A 5,850-nucleotide genomic window follows, 5' to 3' on the forward strand; every position below is an offset into this window, starting at 1 on the left:
GAAATAAAACATGCCTCTAGATACAGTATTTGTTTTTTTCAATGATAATTACTAACTTTATAGGTTGTAGACAGATATTAACTAAACCAAAGATAACATTATCTGCCTCATCTCTGTGGTTCACAGTTGCTAGTGGGATAACTGAAGACCCTCACACCTTGAAGAAACATCTCAGACTCTGTTCACACATTGTTGTTATTTATGGCTATGTGCGATTAGGTCTTCCACACTTCAGGTGTCGGGCATGGGGCGAGATGACTCCTCTGTATAAACTCCACCATACATGAGCATTACAAGGTTTACTCACACTGACCCTACACAAACAAATAACATTTACATGGGCAGCCGTTCCACTGAGGTCATGTTAACCACACATACTCCCTTCAGTGGTCTGTACAAAGCAACATTTCATTCAGACTGTGGGGGAGCAGAAGAGAGAAAGAATTTAGTTCCAAATACATCCAAATACCTATTTTTGTCCTATTTTGAAACAATTTTTATTTAAAACATATTAGAGAAGATTGTGTTTCTACAAATGAATGATTTTTTAGTTAGTAATAATATTGTTGATAGATTTCAATCAGGTTTCAGAGCTGGTCATTGTACAGAGTCTGCTTTATTGAGGGTTAGATGTAGATTCAGGTAGTCCTGTTGTTCTTCTACTGTTGGATCTCAGTGCTGCCTTCGACATGGCTGATCATGATATCCTCATTGATCATCTCAAATACCAAGTGGGTATACAGGGTTTAGACTTGGTCTTGTTTTCATCATATCTTAAAGGTAGAACCGTTTCAGTCAGTTAGGGAAATTCTTCTGTTGTACTATTAGTGTGTGGGGTTCCTCAGGGCTATATCTTGAGACCAGTTTTGTTTCACCTTTATTTGATTCTATCAGGAAAGATCTTTGATAAGCACAGTAAAAAATTACCATCTGTATGCAGATGATTCTCAAATTTATTTCCCTATAAAATATGAGTAGCAATATGGGTTGGCAAACAACTTTCTCCAATTGAATGAGGACAAGTCAGAGTTTATTGTTTTTGGCCAGAAAGGATTTGGTATGGATTCTAATGACAATCTGTTATTGCTTCCGGGGAAAAGTCTATTCTCTCTTCAGTGATTTAGAGAAGGTTGTTCATTCCTTTTTGTGTCTTCTGGTTTGGATTATTGCAACGCTTTGTATCTGGGTGTGAGTCAGACTTCCCTCTTTCACCTGCAGCTTGTTCAGAACTCAGCTTCTAGGCTTTTAACTGGTACCAAAAAAGAGACCACATAACCCCTACATTGGTTCCGTTGCATTGGTTACAGATTTGATACAGAATCCAGTATAAAGTGCTGTCATATGTTTTTAAATCTCTCCATGGCTTAGCACCTGAGTATGTTTCTGATTTAATTAGTCTACCTTTGATATCTCTTCTCTCCATTGATCAACTGATCTACAAATCTAATTTTTAGATTTGGTGCTTGGCAAGTATTCATTTTGGACCCTTATTTGGAGCATTTTTATTTAAACTTTGAATCCAGACAGCACACACTGTATTGAAACGCAGAGACATACAGAATGCTAAAGCATACATTGCTTTGATCTCTGCTGCTCTGGCTACAGGTTTGGGTTCAGTAACCTCAGACACAGAGTTGGGTTTGGCACCACCTGCTCTCTCACATTGGTTCTGTTCTCTCCTTGCCTTCCTCTCTCACCTTTGTCCATGGTTCATGGGAAATAAGGCCCCACAATGGGATGCAGGGCCTGTGCCTCATGCCGGTTTTGTGTGTGCTGTAGAAGTGATCAGATTACATTGCAGACAGTGGACAATAACAACATGTAAATGAGTCTGGATGGAGAGAGAAGAGGGCTGTCCAGCGGTGTGGAGAGAACAGATCTGTATTGGCAGAATTGATCCTGGGCTGCACTCTGGGGACAGGGCTCAGTGACTGGACAATGTTCATTCAGCTTTGTTCTGGTTTCCCACCCAGGCCAGAAACAACAGATTTCGGTGGCTAACGTGTTTTTTGAGAAAAAGTCCCGATTAGGACGTGCATGGAGTGCTTCGGTCCATTTAGTAACTCAACAAAAGATTGTTTCAGTCTGCTGCTCTGCTGACTGGACAATTTGCTTTGCCTGCATAAATTTCTTTGAAACACATCTTACAACTATAGTTGTGAAATTACATCACTCTAATTTTTTACCATTAATATGTTTGCCAATAGCAGACACACCTTTGTGCAGGTAGTACTTTTTAAGAGAAACTTACAGGTGACTTAAGTCAGCCTAATCTAGTTTGAGAAGTGTCTGGGTGTTCTTGCAGTGACCACGAAAAAGATTTGAGCTCATACTTGTCAGTCTGAGACAGAGCCAGTGCAGACAGACTAACTAGACTATGTTTACATTATAATTGAACTTTAGTAGGTTTTTGCATAGTCTCTGTCTCTCTGAACTGTTATACATGACAGTAATTGAACATACACATATGTGCACTACTGTTCAAAAGTTTGGGGTCTGTAAGACCTTGTTTTGCATGATCCTCCACAAATCATTCTAATATGCTAATTTTGTGCTCAAGAAACAATTTCTTATATATATATATATATATATATATATATATATATATATATATATATATATATATATATATATATATATAATGCTTAATACATATTCAATATGGAAAATTCCATATTAACACAATACATTGTGCCTTATTTAATGTACATGTTCTGTATACATGTGTGTGTGTATATGCTGTTTGTGTGTTGTGTGTGTGGGTATATATATATATATATATATATATATATATATATATATATATATATATATGTATGTATGTATGTATGTATATATACAGTATATATACACACACTACTGTACATGTAAACACCTTTACTGGTGTGCATGTTTGTTAATGCTTTAATGTCAAAGAAAAGCACAATGATTCTAAATCTTTGCCTGTTTTCTTGCATTGTTCATTTTTTTTTTTTTATAATGAGTTGCTTTATGATGGTTATCAGCATATTGTTGTACATGTAAAAACTTGGACAAATTCCCTACAAATTCCTAACAAAAACCCATGTTGGTATGCACACATATACATGCACACACATAATCTTTCCACACATGCATCAGTTTCAAACCGTAGTTGTGCGTACACATCAAACACATACACACCTTCATTTATATGTCATATTATGTGTGATGTGTGTGTGTGTGCAGATACTGTCCATCAGTAACAGTTAGCTTTGAGACATTGCAGAGACCACTTAAGCCACACTCAGCAAACTGATGAAAATGTAATGGGGTCTTTGGTCTCTCAGGGTACAAATACAATTCTGAACCAAGGTTTTTATTTATTTGTTTTATTTATTTATTTTCACAGTACCATGTATCATAATACTTTCGATGACCTAAGGGTGGCAGTATTGGATCTACCCCAGTGATTGTTTGAAACCAGAATTCTTGCAGTGCACATGAATAAAGCTCTAACTTTTCTATGATGCCTTGAGAAATCAACTTCACACAAATGTAGACTTCACACAATAAATAAAAAATAATAATATACAACATGTTAAAAATCTGCATAAGAAGTGGTTTTGTACAATATGTTAAATTCAGTTTAAGTTAGTTTTTCTTGCTCAAAGTAGTTTTATCTATCTAAAAATGTATTTTTAGTAACACTTTACAGTAAAGTCAATCTAGTTATTTCTGTTACTGCATTAACTAATATTAACAAACATAGAGCAATATATGTGTTACAGTATTTATGAATGGATCAATAAAGGTTTAAATTAAATTAAAAAATGATTTAATTTTTTTTTATTGTTTGTTCATGATAACAAATATAATGTGACTATTTTTTCTTTCTTTCTTTTTTATAATTGATTTATTTATGTTGTTTTGTTGATGTTTATGCTTAAAAAAAAGAATCAATCCATCTATCTATGAAATGTAATCAGCAAAGGTCGGAGTGCAGCACAGGTGCACTCCGACCAGCATCTAAAGGGTTAACAACAATGAAACCACTCAGATTGGAATAAAGGAAGGAGGAAAAGTTCCCACACTTCGGCTCTGTTTTGTTTCTCTCTTTCTTTCTTTTTTCTCTTCTGAATAGTGCCAAGATAGGCTGATGTAAAGCCCAATGTCATGAATGAAATAAGGGGAAGGAAAAAAAGAAGTAAATTGAACACACTTGACTTCTGTAACTCACCTGTTGGTAAAAGGTTTTGTTTTGTATTCATTAGGTGGGCAGGTTGCTGGCCCTTCCCTTTACTTGTGTGAGTTTTCCAGGTAAGGTTGTGTAAAGCCGTCAGAGCGGAGACAGAGAAAGAGAGCAAGAGAAAGAAGGGAGGAGAGTTCCCACCACCTTCATTCGTCTTTCTCACAGGAGCTGATTGGCCAGATCTTGCCTCATCATTGTAACCTGACCTCCCCAGCAATGAAGGCAGGTGTCTGCAGCCCGGAGACAAGAGAAGCAGTGCACACGTATAGACAGAGAGGTGGGAAAGTTAAAACAAGTTTCACCTTATATTGCTCCTTTTGTCACTCTTTAACAACTCATCTTATGAAAATTCATATTACAATGTAGGCTTGAAACTGCTTTTGTGTTACTTCTGCACCAGCTGGCAATGTGAAATTCATCCTGCCCCGAGCCATCAGATACCACAGGCTTCCTGCTCTGGGTTTTGACCAGACATGTTTCTCACGCTTAACAAAAAGTTGCACGTATGGAATTGCTGCCACTCGATGACGAGTAGTCGACAAATATTTAACCATTTGAAGACTCCTTTGAACTGCTGTACTATGAGTCTGTTGACTGTGGCTATTTTTCCAAGTCATGGACTTTGATCTGAGGTGGTGACCATCTAAAGCCCTCAGATGTGGTAACACTGACGTATGCATGGGAAAATAGGGGCATGAGATAGATCTGTCTGTCTGTCTGTCTATCCATCCATCCAACTGAGAAAAAAAATCAAGTTTTCCAGTAAAACAAACATTCTTAAAACAAGATACATTTACTTAAGACTTGAATTAAGTTTATATTTCTTATCCAACATTCTTAAAAATAAAGGTTGCTTTTTGTCATCTATATTCACCTATTGGGAAATCCATCCATTCGTTTATAGACATATCTGGCTTTAAATTACTTTTTTTTTTGTTCACAATCACACATACACACATAGTATAATAGAAACACTCATGAGACGGATAGTGGACACTCCTACTCAGGCAGCATGTGAGAGTGTTTACTGCAGTCTGAAGAGCTTTATCACCATTCACTGTCAGCTGCTGTGCACAAACCACACCCATCCTCTATACCTCACACAAAACACAATACGTCGAGCCATTAACTAAATGACAGGGAGCAGAGGACGCTCAGCATTCAGTAATAATATCTTCTTAACATGACCTCAGCCATGACATGAGCTGGAGTGGATGAAAAATAGCCAAAATTGTGCATCCTCGAGTTTGTCCCTGATCATCCGTGATTTGCGGATATTGTTATGTGGTATGTGTATTGTTAACCAAAAAAGTTCATTGTAAATGCGTATATCTTTGAAGGTTGAGAGAGGAAAAACACTCGGCCTTTGTATTTGAGTGTGGGCCATGTGTTTTTAAGTGTGTGTGTGTGTGTGTGTGTTCGTCTGTGGGTGCCTCAGGCTTCCTCATCTGACTGTTAAAGTGTGTCAGTGCGAGAGGAAGGCGGAAAGCTCGACTGTGTGCCGCTGGGAGCGTGTGTGCGTGTGCTTACGGGTGTGTGTGTGTGTGTAAGGCTGCTGACGGGACTTGTCACTATCAGTCCCACAAATCTCTGGCACCGGGTATGTTGACACTCTGCCCGAGGGGAAAGGAGCCGGCAGA

Source organism: Carassius auratus, linkage group LG44F, assembly GCF_003368295.1.
Source record: "Carassius auratus strain Wakin linkage group LG44F, ASM336829v1, whole genome shotgun sequence".
Lineage (NCBI taxonomy): Eukaryota > Metazoa > Chordata > Actinopteri > Cypriniformes > Cyprinidae > Carassius > Carassius auratus.